Source organism: Camellia sinensis, chromosome 3 (genome assembly GCF_055761805.1).
Source record: "Camellia sinensis isolate YWXY chromosome 3, ASM5576180v1, whole genome shotgun sequence".
Lineage (NCBI taxonomy): Eukaryota > Viridiplantae > Streptophyta > Magnoliopsida > Ericales > Theaceae > Camellia > Camellia sinensis.
This window is the reverse complement of record NC_138963.1, coordinates 202224488-202247961: the sequence shown is the minus strand read 5'-3', so window position 1 is coordinate 202247961 and position 23474 is coordinate 202224488. Positions and strand designations below refer to the sequence as shown.

The 23474-nt window shown below is 39.9% G+C and overlaps 1 long non-coding RNA gene across 1 annotated transcript; it reads left to right on the top strand.

Annotated features, from left to right (window-relative positions):
• The first annotated feature begins 668 nt into the window (after nucleotides 1–668).
• On the top strand, nucleotides 669–2990 carry LOC114281765 (uncharacterized). The gene is made up of 3 exons (XR_003636007.2): nucleotides 669–934; nucleotides 1888–1944; nucleotides 2572–2990. It is a non-coding gene; the product is annotated as an uncharacterized LOC114281765 (long non-coding RNA).
• Nucleotides 2991–23474: the final 20484 nt, after the last annotated feature.

Sequence of the window (23474 nt, the reverse complement as noted above, 5' to 3'; positions counted from 1 at the left end):
TAGGACTAAATGGACTAACTTTTTCTCAAATGGGATTTATGGGTAATTTTCTGGCGACCACAAAATTGGTTGGTAAAAATACGCTTTCTGTGACAAAATAACTTTTAGTCATGTTATAAGAATTTTTGCCTACCAAATAATTTAGTCACCAACCAAATAACATAATTTTTACTTTTTCTCTTTGCTGACCAAATATTTGGTCAGTAAACATTTATTTTTAGTGACTAAAATTATTTTGTTGGCAATATTTAGCTACTAAAAATAATTTAGTCGCCAAAGGTACATATTTTAGCTACTAAAAATAATTTGGTTGGCAAAGGTACACATTTTAGCTACTAAAAATAATTTTATCGGTATTTATTTTATTTCTGGTGACTAATTGAGTTTTAGTCGTTCAAAATAATGTTTTGGGCTACAAAAAATAAAATTGGTCCCTAAATGTGCAATCTTTAGCTACTACAAGTAATATAGCCAGTATTTATTTAACTTTTAATTACTAAATTTTAGTTGGCAATTGTAATTAAAAGTTTTGGAGGTAGGATTTCAAATTTTGGAGGGATTTTTAAATTAATTTGGTGAGGAACTCTGGAGGGATTTTGGAGGGATTTCAAACACACTAAAATGAGTTAGGGCTTAAAGACATATGTCTCTCTCACTCTCATCTACCCTCCTCTGATTCTCTTTCTCTCTCTTCAATTCCTTGTCGGAAACCCAACCCCAAACTCCCTATTACTATCTTCATTTTCTCTCTTCCTCACTTCCTCTCTCCGCCATCCCAATCTTCATCAACAGTGGTAGCCCCAAACTCTCTATTTCAGCCATAGTGGAGATTTCAAAAGGAGCCACTGCAAAAAGGAAGATTTCACTGGACCACCACCATCTCTAGGGAGATTGGTACTCGGTCGTCGTCAATATTCAAGGAGATCCGAAACAGGTATTTTAATTAATTAAGTTCTTCATTTTCCCCCTTGATATCAGATCAATCTCTCTCTACAAGATAGCATATTTGAATGTCTGCTTGTGTATTTTGATTGTTTGGTTCAATTCCATAGATGACAAAAAGTTAGGTCTTTATGTATGAGTAACTTGATACACACACACACACACACACACACACACATATATATATATATATATATTTCTGCATTGTGGAGAATATGTATTGGGATTTTTTTTGTTTACATATGTGTATTTATGCAAAAATTTTGGGAGCTTAAAAAATTGAAGGCAGTGGAATAATTAGAAAAATTAAAATTGTGTTCCTTTTTTTGTTTGTGCTTGAATTTTGGGCACATTTCATCACTGGAGCTGTTGGTAAGCTGTCCGCCTTCTCATTCTTTGTGAAACATTGATTCATGCAAGAATTTCCTTACTGGATCTTTGCTACTTTTATCCAAGAACATGCCCCGTTAAATCATGGAAAATCTTGTTTGGTTGTGGACTTTTTAGGTTATATTAGAGAGCTTGAGAATAGCAAGTAAGCATTATATATATTTGTCACATTCAGAGAGGCAATAATTGAAGTAGAATACAAGAGCAACATTTTAGGAAAGTGAAGTTATAAACAAATATAACAATGAAGGGTTAATAATTTTCTATAAAGTTTGGATTGGACTCATTGGTTTGTCTCATTTCAATTTGATGCTTAAAGTTGGATTTCCATTATTAAATTCAATAATAGAAAATCTAAGAAGTCTATATTGGTTAAGATGTAATTCAAATATTTTTCTTTGTTTGTTTACTTTTCTGTAAATGTAGTTGTTGAAGTTTGAGATAACTGGAATTAATTGTTGATACTAAAAAACTGACTTCACCAAGGTTATAATTACAAAATGACCCTTAACATGATGCATAGCTGCTGGAATGATAGTCATGTTATATATGCAGAGCAAAAAAGTTGCTGGAATTCTCCTCCTCATTGACGGGAGGACTTGCTTGCTTCAGGTGAATACAATTGTTTGCTTTCCAAATGCTTGGTCATTATTCAATTTATTTATTTAGCTCAAGTCATCGAGGAGTAGCATTCATAGAGTAAGCACACTGTATCTTATGTTATACATTTTATTTAAGATTTCATTATCCATGAGTGCAATTACTTTGATTTGTTCCCATTTAAATGCACTTTTCCCTAAATTAAATAAATTCGTTATGAGATACCATTTAAATTTATCCATCTTGGAGACAAACTTGAGCAATTACAATTCATTTTGTAGATTGAGGCACGTGGTGGTTAGGCACTTGAGCAATTACAATAGAAACATAAATTTTTGTTTTTGTTTTCTCGTTTCTCCTTTTATTAGCAATTAACCTTAGAATAAATCTAATTTTTCGTGAAATCTGATACTTTTTTTCAAGTTACTATGAGATTGTTGTATTTTTCTCCCTTTGCGCATTTAACTTTGTAAAGCATGTTTTTGTTATCAAATTGTATTATCAAGTTTTGTGATTTTCTTTCAAATCGTATTAGGATGTGATTGGTTGTTGACAAGTTTTCTTTCAAATTGCCCATTTTCTTTGTTGACAGTACCTGTTCAAGTGCCCATTAAAATAACTTCATTCTTTGTTCTATAGGAGAAGCAAAATTCCAAGAGGGAAATTGAATGGCTTGAGTTGAAGCCTTGTTTGTACAAGCGTCAGTGAGCTTTGGACAAAAGTGCTTGTGTCTCAAGATCAATGAGCCCAAATTGATATTGCTCTAGCTACTGCAGTGTGTAAAAGTTTTTTCGTGACCCTGATGTGGCAATACCAATTTTTTACATGTCTACATGGTTAATGAAGCTGCTAGATGTTTGTGATATTGTATTCATGTTGAGGGCTGGTTCCCTCATGTACATGAATTGCCTACTGCTTTAATTTGTGCCCCTATGGATTCAGAGCATCCCTTCATGCCTTTTATAGGGGATAGAGGATTCATAGCTTGAGGACCTAATTCTTTGCCTTTGTTTGGCAAGAACTGTTTTAACATGCCATCGCTTGTATTACATTTAGAATTTGACGTTAAATATGAAATTTTTGGATGGTTGAAAGTGAAATGTGTGAACGTTGTGGAATGGTTGCTAATATAACCAATATTCAAGGATTATTTTGTTCATATACAGGGTACATGTTGCACTCACAATGGAATAAATACAGGTGGTCGAGAAAACAATTAAAAAAAAAAACAAATTATAAAGCTTTTGACGGCTAAATATTTTGGTAGCCAAAAATGCAAGCAGAGGTTTTTGATGTCTAAATATTTAGTAGTAAAAAAGAAACAAAAGACTTTTGGCTACCAAATAGTTAGTATCCAAAACAAATTAAAATGAGGGAAGAAACTATTGTTGACTAAATATTTTAGTCACCAAAGAATACGGTATTCTTCGGTGACTAAACTGTTTGGTTGTAAAATAGAAGGAAATGAAAATATTTAGTCTTTTAGCGACTAAACTGTTTAACAACGACAAAACTATTTGGCCGCTAAATGTATTTTTATTAGCGACTAAAATGTTGTAGCGACTAAATATTTTAGTCACTGAAAGAGAATTTCATTTTGTTTTGATTACTTTCGGTGACTAAATATTTTGTCGCCAAAAAGATATGTTAGGCAACTAAGTCCATTTTAGTAGTTGAAGATGAGATAATTAGCGACCAACGTCAATTTAGTTGCGATTGACTATTGCCGACAAGGCTTTGGCGACCAATGGGGCAACGAAACTCTAGTTGCCATTGACTTTCGGCGACTAAAACTTTGATTGCCAAAAGTGTAATTTCCTGTAGTGACGGTTGTGAAAAATTAAGACGGGATAACAGAAAAAATTTAAGACAAAAGATCCTTGACAATTAAAAAGAACATAACAATTTCTCACAACTCGGGAGGTCAAAAATAACTTGTGACAACCTAGAAGTTAAGTGGCTAAGTAGCCACATCCTTTGCCATGCTTGCGAGAGACATGATTGTTGCTTATTACTTTTAAAGATGCTTGAATTTCTTCCATTGTGATCTCTTGGCAATGTTTATTCATAAACTACCTTTTCTAATAATCTTTATTTATTTTGCTAAGACCTTTGCTTTTGCTAATAATCACCTTGCTCATGGTGTAGAAGTTTCTTATCACTTGACTCATAGTGGGTCTTGCATCTTTGTCTTCCACTACACATTGCAAGGCCACTTTAATCAATATTTCCATCTTACTTGCATCATATTTCATCATCACTAGGTCTATGATCTCTTTAAGCCACGATTCGTTCACAACACTTTCATTTATTTTTTCTCTGTTGAAAAAATGGTTTAATATAGGCATATTTTTTAGCCCAAATTTGAGTGGGCCCCAAACGTTGTTTGGGGTGGGTCCGAAGAGGTGAAGACAGAACGTCAAAACCATTTATGAGTGAATGGGAAGTTGACATCGTTTTTTGAGTCTAATATTAATTTTTTAGATAAAATTCATTTGAATTTTTTCAATAAAAATTATTGTGGGAATTTAATTTAATTCTAAATTCAAATTTTGGATTCCTAAGTGGTTTCTTAAAGTTTGCAATTGTGGGAATTTAATTTAATTCTAAATTCAAATTTTTGGGTTCTTAAGTGGTTTTCTAAAATTTGTACCTCTTCCTTTATTTATTAAACTATTCAAATATTTTAATATATATATATATATATATATATTCTAATTGTTTAGTATATATATACCAAATAGTTTAATAATAAATTTTCCAAAGAGGTGGAAGGAATCTGTTCCACTAACGGCTCACTTTTTTCATTTGTTTGAAATTTTGTTCCGACCAACGGTCAATTCATATATTCAAATTGTGAATAGTTTTGCACCTGTTAACTTCGGGGTTTGGTACCTGTTCGGGGCTTTGGAAATTTGCTTATAAATACAACTTGATTCCAGCAGTCTAGGGGTCGGAAAAAATTCAGTCTGTTATTTTGTCTCATTGCTGTCTAATTTTTCTCTAGTGCATTTATTCTTCATATTTAGTTTTAGAATAATTTAAAGACAATATAGATCACAGGTTTAGTTCGCCGAACAAATTTGTTTGAAATGCTTCTACAAATTTGTGAAGATCATTGTATCCTGGGAGATAGACGCCACTCAACCGTAAGAACCATAGTGGGGCGAATCTGTCTTAAGGGCAGAGTGTCACACACTTGACTTGGTCTTGAATTATTTATTCGGTTCAACGAAATAAATTCTGTAAGATTTATTTTATTTTGTTTGATTTAATTTTAGTTTATTTTATTTACACAGAAGATTGTTCCAACAATCTTAAGACAGATTCGAATTTATTTTGTTTACAGAATTTTTTCGTTTGTTTCCTTTTCTCATTCTTCTTTTAAGAAAATTATTTTCGGTAAATTTACAAAATAATATTCTGGTTGGAAAAACAAATAGTGATTATATGCTATTTGACAAATAGTAGTAATATATTGTCTATTTTCTTTGACAACTAGTAGTACGATACTGGTGTCATTAACAATTCAGAATATATTTTTGTGGAATTTTTTCAGAAATTAATTTTGGGGTTTAGAAATTATTTTCTGAGTTTTCATTACTTAAAATTCTATTTTAGTATTTTAACTATTGAAGTGCTACAGAAATTAATTTTCTGTGTGGAATTAATTTGGTTGAATAAAATTTTATTTTATTTCCAAGTTAATTGAAAAATAAAAGTTATATTCTTATTTCTTTTATTTTATAGAATTTAATTTCCTGTGTGGAATTAATTTGGTTGAATATAATTTTATTTTATTTCCAAATTAATTGAAACATAAAAGTTATATTCTTATTTCTTTTATTTTACAGAATTTAATTTCTTGTGTGGAATTAATTTAGTTGAATAAAATTTTATTTTAGGGAGCTTTTTTGATAAATCCATTTTCAAAGAGCTTTATTCCATCCAACCCATATTCTTTTTGACTATTCCATTAGGTCTAATTTGAGATAAGAAGACCAAAATACCATTTTCATCTACTTATGTTCCATTTAGTTCACATTATTTTCTTATGTTTCAATAAGTCCTATGGGTGACATAATTACCAAAATACCCTTAATGTGAATGTTCACACCGTCAATATAAATGTTTATATCGTCAATGTGTAGGGGCCCGGCTCATGTCGATCCTCGTGGGTGCCCGGAAAAATTCGAGTCGGGTCGGCCCGGCCCACAAGCAAAAAAAAATAGGCCCGACCCGGCCCGTTGATAATATGAATATTCACATTGACAAGTTAACATTCACATTGATAGGAGTGTAAAATTGGCCTGCGGCCCATGGGCGACCCGAAACCAGCCCGTCACCCGGGGCGGGCCTGGGCCGGCCCGTTCACAATATGAATATTCACATTGACATATTAACATTAACATTAACATTGACAAGAGTGTAAAATTGGCCCATGACCCGTGGGCAGCCCGAAGCCCGGGCCCGAGCGGGCCCGGCCCGGCCCGTTGACAATGTGAATATTCACATTGACATGTTAACATTCACATTGATAGGAGTGTAAAATTAGCCCGCGGCCTGTGGCTGGCCCGAAACCCGCCTGCGGCTCGTGGGCTACCCTGGGCGGGCCCGGCCCGACCCGTTGATAATGCAAATATTCACATTGACATGTTAACATTCACATTAATAAGAGTATAAAATTAGCCCGCGCCCCGTGGCTGCCCGAAACTAGCCCACGGCCCGTGGGCGGCCCGGGGCAGGCCCGACTCGGCCTGTTGACAATGTGAATATTCACATTGACATATTAACATTCACATTGATAAGAGTGTAAAATTGACTCGCGTCCCATGGGCAGCCCGGGGCAAGTCCGGTCCGGCCCGTTGACAATGTGAATATTCACATTGACATATTAACATTCACGTTGATAGGAGTGATAGGAGTGTAAAATTGGCCCGTGGCCCGTGGGCAGCCTGAAGCCCGCCCGCTGCCCAGGGCGGGCCCGGCCCGGCTCATTGACAATGTGAATATTCACATTAACATATTAACATTAATATTGATAAGAGTGTAAAATTAGCCTGTGACCTGTGGGCAGCCCGAAGCCCGGCCCCGGGCCGACACGGGCCCAGCCCGTTGACAACGTGAATATTCACATTGACATGTTAACATTCACATTGATAAGAGTGTAACATTAGTCCGTGCCCCGTGGCTGTCCGAAACACGCCCACGGCCCATGGGCGGCCCGAGGCAGGCCCGGCCCGACCTGTTGACAATATGAATATTCACATTGATAAGAGTGTAAAATTGACTCGCGTCCCATGGGCGGCCCGAAGCCCGTAGGCGGCCCGGGTTTGGGTCCGGGCCTACCCCGGGCCGCGGGTGAGTTTCGGGCAGCGGACAAGTTTTACACTCCTATTGGACTTATACGCTACGCGAAGCCGGTTTGATCATTGGACTTATACGCTACGCGAAGCCGGTTTGATCATTGGACTTATACGCTATGCGAAGTCGGTTTGATAATTGGACTTACACGCTGCGCGAAACCAGTTTGATAATTGGACTTATACGCTGCGGGAAGCCGGTTTGATAATTGGACTTATACGCCACACGAAGCCGGTTTGATAATTGGACTTATACGCTACGCGAAACCAGTTTGATAATTGGACTTATACGCTACGCGAAGCTTGTTTGAAAATTGGACTTATATGCTACGCGAAGCCGTTTTGATAATTAGACTTATACGCTAAGCAAAGCCGGTTTGATAATTGCACTTATATGCTACGCGAAGCCGGTTTGATAATTGGACTTATACGCTGCGCGAAGTCGGTTTGATAATTGGACTTATACGCTACACAAAGCCAGTTTGATAATTCAAGATTTATGCAGTGCAATGTAATGTCATGGAGTGATGATAAAGCTATGAAGATGGCAACATAGGAGGCAAGCTTAGTGCAAAACACACGAAGCAAGCCACATTCTACCTGGCCATGTTTGAAACTTTCCCTATTTTCCAACAGGGTGACAGACTAGGTTGGTTTAGTTTCCAGAGTTGAGACGCATACAAGTTATCTCAACCTATGGGGCTGCCATACAGATTTCAAGCCAGGGATACACCCCTGGGTATTTAAACCAGACTTTAGTCTCGAAAATCCCGAACCTTTTGCGTTCTAGGCATCGCCATTCGAACTCTAGTTTCCGCCGTCTCAGTTGATCTCTTAGGAACTCACAACAAACACAGGAAGGTGGCTATACCGGACCACTAGAAGTCGTTCGGGCACGACAAACACCAATGGATTTGCACCTTTAGAGGATTTAAGGTCTCCTAGACCGGACAGTGCACCAGACAGTGCCAGTGGAGATGCAGGATTTAAGGTCTCCTAGACAAGAGGATTTAAGGTCTTCCAGACCAGATGAATGCACAAGACAGTGCGATACAATGCACTAACAAGAGCAAGTGGGGTGCACAAGAAAGCGCGAGCAATGCACTAACAGGTGCAAGAAAGGTGCGCAAACAATGCATGGGAGATGTGCATAACAATGCAAGTAGAACGGTCCATAACAATGCGAGTGGAACGTGCATAACAATGCAAGTGAAAAGGTGTATAACGATGCGGGTGGAAGGGTGCATAACAATGCAGGTGGAGCGTACGCGACAACGCATGTGAAGAGTGCATGACAATGCGGGTGGAAGGGGTGCATGACAATGCAACCTAAGTGCGCACATAACAATGCGGGTGGAAGGGTGCATGACAATGCAGGCGAAACGTGTATGACAACGCATGTGAAGAGTGCATGACAATGTGGGTGGAAGGGGTGCATGATAATGCAACCTAAGTGTGCGCATAACAATGCGGGTGGAACGTGCGCGACAACGCATGTGAAGAGTGCATGACAATGCAGGTGGAAGGGGTGCATAACAATGCAGGCGGAACGTGCGTAACAACGCATGTGAAGAGTGCATGACAATGCGGGTGGAAGGAGTGCATGACAATGCAACCTAAGTGTGCGCATAACAATGCGAGTGGAACGTGCGTGAAAATGCATGTGAAGAGTGCATGACAATGCGGGTGGAAGAAGTGCATGACAATGCAACCTAAGTGTGCGCATAACAATGCGAGTGGAACGTGCGCGACAACACATGTGAAGAGTGCATGACAAAGCAGGTGGAGTGAATGTATGCTCCACGCAACATTAAGATGCATATTTCATGCCAGGGTGGGAAGTGCACATTCTATGCAAGCAAGGTTAAAATGTGCCCCATGCAATGTACATACTCTATGCAAAAGGATTAATGACGTACATCCAATGTAACGTGTATATTCTATACGACAACAAGAATAAGTATAGTACAAGATGCATTTATGCAATATGTGTCATGACATGATACATGTTACAAGCAATGTAGAGCATGATGTCTAGGGAATGCAATAAACAAACAAAGCGGCGCTTTAGAGAGCACCTCACGGGGTGAGTGGCGATGGACTGCTCTACTCTGATGGGGATCTCCCCTTGTGTTCCTCGAACTCTTACCTTCAACTCACAGTATAAAGGTTCTGATATGCGGACAAGGGGTAACCTCTGTATGTAGAAACCACAGATGCCGCTTTTCTTCCCAACCATATTTACAACTTTTCCTATTCTCCAACGGGGTGACAGACTAGGTTGGTTCAGTATCCAGAATTGAGGTGCATACATGCTATCTCAACCTATGGGGCTTCCATACAGATTTCAAGCCGGGGATACACCCCTGGGTATTTAAACCAGACTTTAATCTCGGAAATCCTGAACCTTTTGCGTTCTAGGCAATAGCCATTCGAACTCTAGTTTCCACCGTCGCAGTTGGTCTCCTAGGAATTCATTGCGAACACAGCCAAGATGCCTCTGGCAGGGAAAGGTACTAAGGGAGAGCATTTCTGATCGCCATTCTGGCTTGAAACAAAATTGATCTTGAGCTTGAGGTAGAGGCACACTCATACTTTGAAGCATTGACCAGGCCTGAAGGGGTACACCCCGAATGCAATCACGAAACTTCATGAAGGTGAAACAAACTCAGATGCTCCAAATTTTCCCTCTTTTCTTTTGCTTTGCAGTCTGGAACCCATATAGCTTCAGATAGGTTCTGATTTTACTGTTCTCACATGACCTGGGTTGAACCCTACAGTTTTACAAAAGAACAAATCTTGTTTTGCACGTATGTGGAGAACGGCACAACACTCTGAGCACAAAATGATTTTTTTTTTTTGAAATTGAGAGTGAGAAAGAGTTTTCAACCGGGTATTGAGTCTACCACTGAACACAGCACACCATGACTCAACAAAGAGAAAATGAAGGTAAAACAACCTAAACACATCTATTAACACTCGAAACGACTCAAAACAAGAATCGAGACAAACAAAAATAGACACACGATACTCAGATGTGTTACAAAGGCGAGAGACCTCTCGGTTCACAGGGAGCCCACAACTTCTCCAGGTATTGTTTTCCCACCCTTTCTCATTTGTGATTCTCACATCACTCTTGGCACTCAATCTCTAGTTTTCTGAAAAAGCCCTTTTCTCACTTTTTCTCTCAGTGCACATCTCTCTATTCTTCAATCTCTCTTCTTTTTTACCCCTCCCTTGGGTGGTTGATGGATAAACAGGAAGTTGTGGGCTCTTGTCCCTAGCATTCTACTAGATGCTTCTTCTGCTCACAACAATGAGCTTTCCCACAGAGAGGTTACGGTGCGACCAGATGCGCAGCAGATCGACAGTTGACATCGATTGATGATGCCCTTGGCCAGTTTGGATGTGATCAGACCTGTCCAGATGAGAGAATGAAATATCTTGATTCATTCCAGTTTGTGCTTCGCACTTGACTTGATACCTCGTTGCTTGGAGGATGAGAGAGCTTTCGGCCTTTTGCTGTTAACTTCAGTTGTGCCGTTTCTGGCAAATACGGTGCCCTTTTCGACAAGTATGGTGCCCTTTCTGGAAAATACAGAGTGACAATGGGGAAAAGACAGAACACCTGACTCAACTGTGCCCCTAGTTCATCATTTTGACCATTTTTTGTTTTGACTTTCTACTAAAACAATTTTGACCAAAATAAGAGTTAGATTAGCATACTTGTTCGATTTTTTGATTCGAAATCATGCAAGTCAGGCTATGAGCACTGAGAATTTTCATTTTTTCGGGTCCAAGAAATAGTCCATTTTTGGAAAAATGGAACAAATTTTCGAAAAAATTAGTCAACTTCATAAGAAATTCTTAAAAACTATTTTTGCAAATGGCCACTGCTCGACCAACACAGAATCTACTCTTGAGATGCACAACCTCAGATCCAAAACAATGGAACATTGCCTCTTGTCTAAATGACACCGCACGAAAATGGAAAGTTGCCCCTTGTTTGAATAGCACCGCAGCACACTGTAACCAGTTCTCATAGTGAAGATCACAACCGAACTTTTAGATACAGAAATGACAAAGATGACCCGTTCAATCTCATGGACAGGATAGTTGAATTTGAAGTATTTACAGCTTCAGAATGAAGTTACCCTTAAGGATAGAAAAGTACTCTTCAGAACGATCACCTTGCTGAAGAGAAAAGATGCCCTAATAGAGTTGGTAGATGCGAGAAAGATTCTGCTCAGAGGAATATAACTTCTTAAGAATATCCCAAATATCTTTAAAGGATTCCAGACAAGAAACATTAGTAAAAACCTCTGGTGCCAAACTATTTCACAACCAGGTCATGATTTGTACATCTTTTTGCTCCCAGAAAGCAACTTTGGTTGTCTCAAAGGGTTTGTTGGCCATAAAATAAGAGGCTTTGCCACATGCCTTTAAAAAAACAGCGATAGCACGAGACCATTGAAGGTAATTAGAACCCTTCAAGGTGGTATTAGTCATGGATCCAAAAAAGAAAGAGTCTTTGAAGTTATCTTTGTTGATTGTAGAGTCACCCATAGTAGTGGAAAGTCACAGAGAAAAATAAATAAATAAATAAAAACAATGAGGATGTGGAGATGAAACTATGAAGAAAAATTTAGTCCCAAATTTTCTGCTCTGATACCATGTCGAGAGAGTTGGGAAGGAAAAAAAGATTTTTTCACTATATTCGTCTTATAAACAGGAAGCTTATTTATACAACAATTACAAGCTAAAGTAGGAAACAGAAAATAAGGACACAATATTCCACTGATTATGCTCTATCACACTAATTATGTTCTATCACAGCTATACAATGTATACTATATCAACAATATATATATATATATATATTTCAAATAACAGGTTGCACTTGCAACCAAAAAAAAAAAAAAAAAAAAAATTGCACTGTTCCGGTCAACCGGCTGGACGTTTGGGAGAATGTCCTGGCAGACGACCAGATAGACCCAATCTACTCTTTTCAAAATTTAAAATTCTAAAATTCCTTTCAAAACAGTTTTCAAAACTCATAACCAAACAAATTTTCTTTTTTCGAAACTTAACTCACAATTCTACACTCAAATCACAACTCAAAAAAAAAAAAAAAAGAATCACAATTCCAAAACTAAACCAAATGCAACCTAAACCAGGCACTTAACCATCAAACTAGACACCAAACTACAGCACCACCACCGACTCTCTCACCACTTTCCACAACGGCCGCCAACTACTACCTCAATCTCTTTTTTTTATCTCTCTCACGCTCTCATTCTTGTCGGTGACAGAGTATTACTTCTACATTTGAAGAATCGCTTTGTCGGTGCTTTTCTCTCTATCTCATATTTTGGATAGATTCATATTGCTAGGTTCGATTTTGCGAATTTGGGTTTGATTTGGAGGTTTGGGTTTGAATTTCATTTGGCTGTCAATTTAGGTTTTGAAAAATCTAAAAACCCCGAGATATTGATTTGTGATTATGTATAAATTTTAAATAGTAAATAACAATCTCAATCAAACAATCAAAGGCAAATTGACCAATGATTTAACATGGAAAAATTGTGATAAAAAACCACAGGCCAAAGCCACAAAATAATCCACTAAGAAGGCAAAAACGAATTTCACAAGTGTACTCTCAATTACCTAGCGAATCCACGCTTGAATTGAACTGACCCCTACGTGTCTCTTCCACCACCGTTTTCACCTTGGAATTATTTTGCCTAATGTTGAATCCACAATGCCGATGTCGAATCTACAACGATGAACCACTCTTAAATCCACTAAAGCTTTAGGTCCAAGTTCTCTAGAATCCACCGAAGAATAACTATCGCTTTTGTGAATAAAGAAAAATAAACAAACCCTTGATGATATTGATATGAAGTTCGCGGATCCATTGATCACTTTTAAATCATCAAGGAAACACTCATAAAGCACCCTCCAATATAAAACACTTTGTATATTGTTCCTCTCTAAAAATTTGGATGGCTCAAACCCTAGAAACAGCGAATAGGGCACTTTATAGAAAACAAGATCACGCAGACTATTCGAGCGCACATTTCACTGCTTGACTGGTGTGACTAAAGGCGGTGCGAAACATATAGACTGATCGCTTGAGTGGAACTTTCACCACTCAAGTGGTAAAACTTTCTTCCCAGAAGTTCAGGCACTCTGTAAAAAAATACTAGATGATCTGTTTCTTCACTCAAGAGCATAAATGACCGCTTGAGTGGTCAAATAACTTCAATAGCTCGATCCCCGTACTTAGTCAGCGAAGTGGCAAACTTGAAAGGATTAAGATCACAAACTCATCTGTATAGGCACAATTCTGGTTGGATTTGTATCTAAATACTCAAAGCCTCACTGAAATAAAAGATTGAATAAAATTATAACTAAAAGGAGTTTTGTCAAACGGGATTGCCAATTATAAAAACCTAACAGGTTTGATCTGGATTTAGTTTGAATTTGTTTTGTTATAGTGTTTTAGGTTTGATTTGCAACCTCTTTGTTGTGTGTTATGGTAGCTAAATATATTGATGGTGGAGTAGATAGGGGTGCATATGGTGGGACGTAGGAGATGAGCGATGGTGCGAATAGAAGGTGAATGTGATAATAGGTTTGTGAAGTGGTGGTGACGAGTCTGTGAAGTGTTTTTCTGGGTCTATATTAAGTTGTTAGAATGTAGATAGGGCAGTTAATAGAATTGAAAATGGTGGTGAGTTGAATGGATGATAGTGGCGATCGAGGTGATAATGGTGGGTGATAATGACTGATTTTGAGAGAGATGGTAAAGAACAACAAAGGAGAAAGAAAGGTCAAAAAAGAGGGTAAGAGTAAAATGATAATTTTATAGTTTCAATTAAGGGTATTAAAGTGTTTTCATATTTGCCATTACTCCCCTTATCAAGCCTTACGTAGTTCGGGGGTTAAGGCACACTCGGGTATTTAACCTCTCCTTTTGCGCTCTAACTTTTGCCAAGGCCGCCCTTTCTGGATTTTCAACCTTGCGAGCTTTGTTTTTCTTTTCTTTACTTTTCTTTTCTTCTCTTTTTTCATTTTTTCTTTTCATCTTCTTTTCTTTTTTGATTTGCTCTAACTTTTGCCTGGGTTGCCCTTTCGGGTTTTCGGCCCAGCGAGCCTCTCAAGGGTAAAAGAGGTGTAGCTTGGTCCATGTTGAATGGTTTTGAGATCTCGAAGCCATCTGAATCCAGGAGAATGGCTCCTGTTTGCTAATGATGTAAAAGTCCATCCAATAGGGGCTGAATTTGCCCCTGGTGTTGTGGATAGGAACTCAGTTGTCCTTCAGCAATACTTTCTTCTTCCAGCTACTAGAACTTGGCTTTCTTTCCAGTCTTCAATGGTTTGTGAAACGACCCATCTTTGAATCTTTGAGCACATTTGACATTTTTTGCCCCTAGTTCAAAGGTTGTTTCTCATCCAGTTTTGCAAGCTTTCCTTTGATCACATCTGATCTTCTTGCCCCTAGTTCATGGGCTGCTTCAAATCTGGCCATACAGGCCTCACATTATGGTTGACCGTTGAACATTCTAAATCCAAGTTCAAGGTTTGAAAGCAAAGGGGTTGAGTCTCGAAGCTGAGAGCGATCCTATGCTGCACAATCTCAAGAGCAATTCCACACAGGTCTTCGCAGGATCGCGCAAAATATTTTTTGAAATCTTTTAAGAAAGCGACTAGTCGCTCGTGCTGAAGACAATGTAGAACCAAACTAGATCAAGCCAGGATCCTTCTCAGTACTCATATTAACAAACAAGATCTCATTCATTAAGGGCTTAGCATGCCTCTCTTCCTCTCAATTGATCAAATTTTTGCAAATCCCAAGGAATTCCTTCCTCTTTGTTTTCACCATAGTACTCAAAAAGTTTTGAAAAACTTAAGTCAATGCAATGATTTCAAGGCACAGAAAAGTAGGTGAAAAGCACTGCTGTTTCATTCAAATCTTCTGGCACAACTGGATCAAGACAGAAACAAACCTAAAAGCGTGAAAATCACTGCTGTTTCATTCAGATCTTCTGGCACAACCGGCTCAATGGCAGAAGCAGACTCAAAAGAAAGAGTACAAAAGACCAAACGTAAAACAAGATAGTGATGCCCGAGGTAACACCCCTAAAATCACCCGACTCTGACACAACAGGGCTGACTCGACACAACAAGACAGACCCAACTGACTCAGTACAAAAAAAGGCTGACTCAATACAATACAACAAGACTGACCCAATACCCAAGTCAGAAAGTAAAATAACCGGCGCTTGCAAATGCTCAAAACAGTGCTTGCCATCCCCATATATGGAGTAAACTGAGTGCCATCCGCAGGTGGTTCATCCCCCGATCACATAATCACATTATCCCCCAAGTTCACTGATCCAGTGCCGATAGACTTTGCAGGACCCAGCGTGACGATGACCTTTTTATCAATCAGATCTTGTATTTCGTGGCGAAGATGAAAACACATGTCAGTGTCATGGCCGGCTTGTTGATGGAAGGCACAGTAATTGGCCAGGTTGTGTGAGGGAGGGAGGTTATTTGGTAATGGTCGCGGCTTCAAGGGCTTGAGATGGCCTTGTCCTATAAGGATTTGGAAAGCTTCGGACAAAGTCATGCAAAGGGGATTGAAGACCCTCTGGCCTTGGGGTGGGTACTTACAGGTTTGTGGATTTTTGCTGGATGCACCGGCAAAGGGATTAGTAGACACTGACTGGGTCTGCTAATCTGTTCCGAGTACAGGCAAAGGAATGTCTTTGGTACGACGGCCCTTCTCTTGGCTTACCCCTTGATTCAAACTACTCTCATTCTGAGTGGCGAAAGTGTCATCCACAATCTTTGCAACAACTGCGAGAACTTGCTGTTTGTTTAGCCTTCTGCTTTCAAAGCCTCCACAGCCCACATAAGGTGTTCATGGGGATCAATGCCTGCCCCTACCTTGTTCTTACCACTTGCCTCAGATTGGCCAAAGGATTGGGTCGCTATATCAGAGCGAAGCCCCGTTGTTGTTGACACGCCAACACCCAGATCTGAGATGGCTTCAGGTTGGCCCATTTCAGTTGCAGCTTGCCCAAGATCGAGGAGCCTTTTGGATTAAAACTTCTAACTTGTGATGTAGTCGACAATGGAGCCAAAATTTCAAAGGCTAAATCTGCCACAGTTCTTTGAAGATCTTCAATCATGCTTCCTAGCTCAGAAGTAGTGGGTTCATGGGTTAGAGATGATTGGGGTTCAAGTGCATCCATTGTGCTTAAGCCCATATTTTCCAAGGTAAACACCTCGGACTTGAGTATATGGGTCAGGGTGTATATACTAGGGTTGTAGGTGGGTGGCAATGTATGGCCGAGGTTGAGATGTGGATGAGGTACTTGGTCCTTGGGGTTTTAAGGTGGAACTATTGTCCGGTTGTCAATGAGATTTAGGATCTCATGAAAAAGGCGGTAGCAACCATCGGTGCCATGGTCGCGCTGCTGATGATATACACAGTATTTGTTGGGGTTATGTCTGGCAGGGAGTGGTTTAGGCAAAGGTTGAGGATTAAGGGGTTTAAGATTCCCTCTTTCCATCAGGACTTTTAATGCGCTGGTTAGGCTCATATGGAGTGGGGTGAAAAATCTACCCTGAGCTTGGGCTGGGCTGGGCTGGCTATTTGTAGGCTGGCCTTGGTAAAAGGGTCAGCTATGGCGACTGTGTTGACTTTAGTGAGTTTGGAAACAGTGCTACCGCTAGCATTGGTACTCCCGACTGGGAGCCTTACGGCAACCTCGGTGGACCCATCCTCAATGTCGTGAATGGAGTTAAGGCCCTGTGCCATTTTGACCTACTTCTCAATGTTCACAATTTTCTCCGAGCTCAGATCAAGATCAGTAGTATCAAGGGGATAAAGCCTCTCAGTAGGCTGCGCCAAGGGTCTGAAAACTCGGGCTTGAGCCAACCCTTCTCGAGGATCCGAACCATGCAAACCTTCAGCTAGCGGGAGTGGGTCCAAGTTCATCTGGGGTCCCGAGACTGGATGTGTGGTAGGTGCCCCAGATGGGCGTTGCATTTCAGCATCGATCTCACCTTGCATGGCGATTCCTTGGTTTAATACCACTATCATGGTCTCAACTTCTTCTGAACTCTGTGCCATCATGGTCTGCTGAGTTTGAACAAAGGTGATGTGACTGGTGACTATCGGATTAGATGAACCGGTGAGCCCTAACTGGCCTTTCTTTACCTTGCCTTTGGCGAAGGAACACTGGTTGCCCTTGAACTGAATCTCTGACCTGACAAAGTCTATCAACACAAGTCCAGTGTACTCGGGGGATATTGGAGCTTTCTGAAGCTATGGCTCCAAGATTACCTTGCAAAAGAGAAAACAGACAACATCTCAGCCTGACACTCTTTGCAAAATTCTACCCCAAAATTCTGCTTGTGAACTGATACCCTCAGGTAAAACTAATTCCCCCAAAATGATGATGCCCGCAGGCCTGATACTCAGACTTGCAAACTGATACACGCATTCCTGTAGAGATGCACTCTAAAGGCACATAATCAAGCAAGTGAGAGCCAAAACACCCCTATGGAGGGGTAGGGTTTCCATGTCCTACTTTGTCAGGAGCTAGGGTTTCACTACGCACATAACGGTTTCAAACAACCTATAATCGGGTAGGCAACATGTCCTAGCTTGGAATGGTCACTATAGTTTCCAATATGCACTAGGTCGAATGGTCAAAAAGGGTGCCCCGGTAAAAATTGGAGTTTGTGTTCCTGTCGTGGCAGAGCCCGCAACCGGTCAGCCTTATGGCACGCTTCTCAAAGCAAGCCTTCGACAAACCGTTCAGGAATAGCATACGACAAACACGGTATCCTAGGCGCACCAATGCAAATGCAATGCAAAGAGACACATAAGTGTAATCAAAACAAGATATCGTGAGTTCGAGTCAAGTTCTCTAAATCCCCAGCAGAGTCGCCAGAAACTGTAGACGTGCCCGAACATCCCAGCTCCGCGCGCGAATGGCGTGGAATCTGTTTTGTTCATTAGCTACTACAGTCCGAACTCAATGTCACGGTTCTGAATCTAATCTTGCAAAGTGCAATACAAGACCGATAAATCACCAAAGAGTCCAAATCGGGCAAATCGTTTTGGAAAACTGATTTTTATAAAGAAGTGCCAAACATGGACTGCTTTGCCAGATACGGAGTCGCCACCTAAATATTTTGTTTTTGGAAAACTTAGGAAACCCTGACTCATGCCTAAGGCCACGTGTCCATCATCACCAAAGTTGCCTCGGCTCGAGAACTTGGGTACGAGAGGGGAAGGTCATGCAATGAGCACCCCCGCTCGCCCGATCAAAGGATCGGCCTTTACTAAGCATGATATTTTGTTTTTGAAGACACATGTGTTCTTATTCTGGTTTATTAGCTAGAATTACTATGTGATGCACATAGCATACAAGTATAGACTAGATCGCCTAAGTCGGAACAAAACATCTCATGTTTATTTTTTTGAAAATGGTTTGAAGGTGCTACTCGCAAGTAGGCTAAGATGTGGATTTTGCCACCCTCAAGTGGGTTAAGAAAACATGATTTTGCCACTCTCAAGTGGGCTTAAAACACACATTTTGATGAATTGTTCCAATTCAAGCAATATAACCTTCATCCATAGGCATTCATGCAACTTAACACTTAAGTAGTTAGCCTCATGGCAAGCATACTAACATGGCAACACTTACATACTTGCAAGATGCTAAAACATAAAAGCTTACCTAGTACTCCGAGCCAAAACAATAGCTAGTTAGTAATCAATGCATGATCCTAGTTTATGTTAAGACGGCTAATGCAACACATGCAAAATGCAACTAGAAATAGGCTCGGCTATTCTAAGATGGCATATAAGATGCAACTTGATAACATGCTGTTTGAACACATATTCAAGTAAATGTATTTAAAATACAATGCAGTTAGTATGATGCGCCGAGCCCGGTGCATGCAAGATAGATGAATGGATGCAAACATGCAAACATAAGGATGGTAATTGAAATATGTCCTAAACTAACCATCAAAAGCGGTTAAGTAAAAAGGAGAAAGACGTGGGGTTGGAAGACATTCACACACTCACGCACACTTATTACAAAAATGCGCCCTCTCGACGGAGGGTCCGAATGAATAATACAAGCTACCTACGCTAAGCTATTCTAACTAATCTAATAATCTAATTAGACTAACTATTACAACACCGAATTGAAAATTAGCTATGCTAAGCTAATCAAGAATTTACAATAACGAATTAAATTAGCTAACACATTAACTAATTAATTACAAATTAACTAACTATACAAAGCAGTTAAAACAGCCTCGAGAAGAGGGGCATATGCATGCTCGGTCGGCTTCGCTCGGAACTCCGTTGCCATGCCTCATGTTGCCTCTGTTTGCACACTTCTGCACCTCTAAAAATTATGCCAACTTCTATGATGCTTCTGAACCACCTCATGGACACTCTGAGAGGTCATTGGCCAAGAGGGGTGGCCATCGGCCAATGGATAAAGGTAATCGACCAATTTTGAGTCTATCGGCCAATTATTGGTAGCCGATCGGCACACTAGATAGCCGATCGGCCATCTCTTCCTGTAAACTCTCCTTTTTGCTGCAACATAGCACAAACAGAGGCATGACAATGCATTTACAAGAGAATGTTGTGCAACTACACCCCTTATCATGTTTGAAACTCAAAGGAGTGCAGTGCTCGACTCTCGAGCCATCAATCACGCATTTCGATGCATGATGGCCAAAGAGGCCAAGTTGCACAGATCAATATCACATGAATGCACAAAAACACATAAATGCCTTAACCTATATCATGCATGATCAAGAAGGTCGGCGACTGAGAATTGAGGCACGTTTTATCACTTCAAGTATGAAACGTCCCTCGTTCCTCGTGTTTGGACTAAACACTTAATCCAAACAACAATGCAAAGCAAGCATATAAAACACAATGTAATGCATGCATGATCAACTTAACAAAGCAACACAAGCATGCAAACATGAGGCAATGTAACAAGCATGCAACAACATGCAATGCAATAAGCATGAAACAACATGCAAACCACATACTCAATGGACTTAAACTGAAAATGGGCAGACCTCAACAATGCCCAAAATCAGTGGCCAAAATGTTGGAATAAAGGCATGAAATGCAAAACAAGCATGCGCATGCAATGGCCTATCACCTAGGCATAAGAGCACAACTCTCAAGAGTGTTCAAAGAGTGACAAAAGTGGAAGTGTAACAACACTATAAGCTCTGAAATCATGCATGGAATGATGTCAAATCAACCAAACAATGCAAGTATGGCATGCAAGAAAGCTCAAAGCTTGAAGCTAGCATAGGCACTTGCACTAAGGCTATGCAAAACATGAAGCAAATGGCCTAAGCAAACCAAAATAGTCCTAAAGCATACCAAAGTGAGTCTAAAACATACATGGACCAAAGCCAAAACAAGTCAACATGAAAGGCATAAGGCTTGATGCAAGTAAGGCCAACAAAGGGGATTACACTACACCTATCAAAACCAAACATGGCATGACTTTGACAACAAAAATCAGAGATGCATCATGGTAAAACAAGACCAAAAACACATTGAAATGATAGCCCAAAGGCCTAAGCATAGAGGCATGCACAATGACCCACTCATAAGGCATAAAACACCAAACCTCCTAAGCATTAAAAGAGTGACAAAGGCAAGTGTATGACCATGAAACATGCACTGAAATAACATTTCTAATGATTCCAAATCATGAGAATAGTCTAAGCGATGCATGCTAGTGGGACTTGATACACAAAGCTAACAAGCTAGATTGAACCATGGCTATACAAAACAGTGCATGCATGACTAAAACAACATCAAACAAAGCTCAAGCATGGTAAAACATGAGGGAAAGTTTCTTTGAGTTGAGCCAAAACATGCAAGAATGATGGTCCAAACACATGATGCATGTTATGTTAGCATGCAAGATTGCTCTACAAGTATGTGAAGCATGCAAGATGATATCAAACCAACTTAAAGCAGAGTTGAAGCATGCTAAAATAACACCAAAAAGTTGCTAAAATGGAGCCCATACATGCTTGACAAACATGCTACTTCATGAGGCATATAAGGCTAATTTGCAAGAATTACACTATAAGTGTATAAAGCATGCATAAGGTGATCAAACCGAGCCAAAACAGTGATATGCTAGGTCTAAGAAGTCACAAAAATGAGTCCAAACAAATCCATAAAGAAGTAAAAACACATGCTCATTTGGTTGGCCATCAACACTAGCATGCAAGACAAGAGGAGAGGGGACCACCCTCTCCTATTTGGGCCCTCAAAATAGGGTTTTTACCACTGAAAATCCTCTTGATTTCAGTGGTTAAAAGGCCACGAAAAGTTATTTTGAAAGGCCTTGGAAGATGGCTCAAAAGCTATACAAGCTAAGGAACAAAAGGAAGAGACAACCCCCTAGCACAAAATAGGCCTAAACCATCATTTTTAGGACTGAAAAATAGAGTTTTCTTTATTTCAAAACCAAGCCAAAAACAGTTTGCAAAGGTGGTAAAACAAGCATGCAAAACAAAGGTTTAAAGGGACAAGTGCTTACCCTTGAAGCACCTTAGAGGACAGCAGTAAAACCAGGCAAAATCAGCCTTTTGGAGCTCAAACCAAGTTCCAAGGGACCTCATCCTAATGGTGATCAAGTCTTCTTAAGGGTTGATAGGTTGAAGATGGTTGTATGCAAGCCTTCTAGCACAAATGCTTAAGAGAGGGTTGCAGAGAGAGAGGTTCTAGTGTGAGAAGCTCCCAAACCTTTTGCCAAAAATGTTCTCTAAATGTTCTACCCCTTGAATATGAGATATAAGGCTTCATTATATGGCAAAATATCAAGCTTTGCCGAAAATATCTAAGCTAGGACAGGTGGCACAAGCTAGAAACAGCTGTAGGAGAAATATCTGCCAATTGTGGGCTTTCTAGACATTTTTGGCTGATCGGCCAACATTTGTGGCTGATAAGGTTCACTTTTGGCCGACCTATAGCTTCTGAGGTCAAATTGTCGCCGATGCACTTCCATAGAGGCCGATGACAAAAATCAATCCTAGTCCCTGACTTGAAGAAAGCCTAACTCCTTCATCTGGACTCCTTTTTAGGTCATTCTTGAGCCTAAACTGTAGCCCCAGAAGTCTTCTTTCAAATTATTCAAGCCTCATATCAAAATTCCATGTGTGCTAAGAGATATCCCTCTTTTAGTGAAGGCTACTCAGTTTCGGTCCAACCGGAATGATGCCGAACTTCAGCCAATCATATCTCCCCCATTCGGACTCGGCTTTAGGAGATTCTTTAGTGAAAAATGAAGCCCTAGAAATAAGATTTCCAACGGTGGTGGCCTTATAGCTTAAATCAAAATATACAAAAGGATAGGCCCAATTTAGCGAGGGCTGCTCGACTCTCTCTTAGCGATTTATGCCCATCTTCTTCCTCAACTAGGTTTCTTCTCTCCACTCTTTTTTTCTTCAACTCTAAACCCCCGAACAAGGTGTTTTGAAAGATTTTTCAAAGATTTCATCTCTCTTTCATTCATTTCCACTTTGTCCTTGTTCGGTTTACCGAAAAATGTGACATTTAACAAAATGCGAGCGTCGGAACATCGTAGGAACTTTATTTCAAAAATATTTTGAAAGAGAGGGTTTTAAGGTCTAAAAACCATTCAAAATACCTTTGGTCCAAAATGGGGTGTGTGGTTTGGATTTGACTCTCCTCTTGCCGAAGAAATTGAACCTTTGTCCTGCACATCTTTCATCACCAAGTAAACCATTAGTAGCGCCCAAGTCTTAAGGGGGGTCAAAAATGGGGTGTCTACACCACTTCCATCCTTTGATCCACCCCCAATTAGAAGCATTTGGACATATTCCGATGCTTATACCACAACCTGTTTTGGTTAAGAGCATTTGGATGAGTTCCGATGATTATACCACTCCCCTTTGGTTAAAAGCATTCGGGCATGTCCTGGTGTTTACACGACTCCTTTTGGTTAGAAGCATTCGGGTACGCCAAGTGTTTACACCACCCCCTTTCTCCTCTCGCATGTGACGCATTAGGGTATTTTCGGTTAGAAACATTCAAGTACACCTGATGTTTACACCACC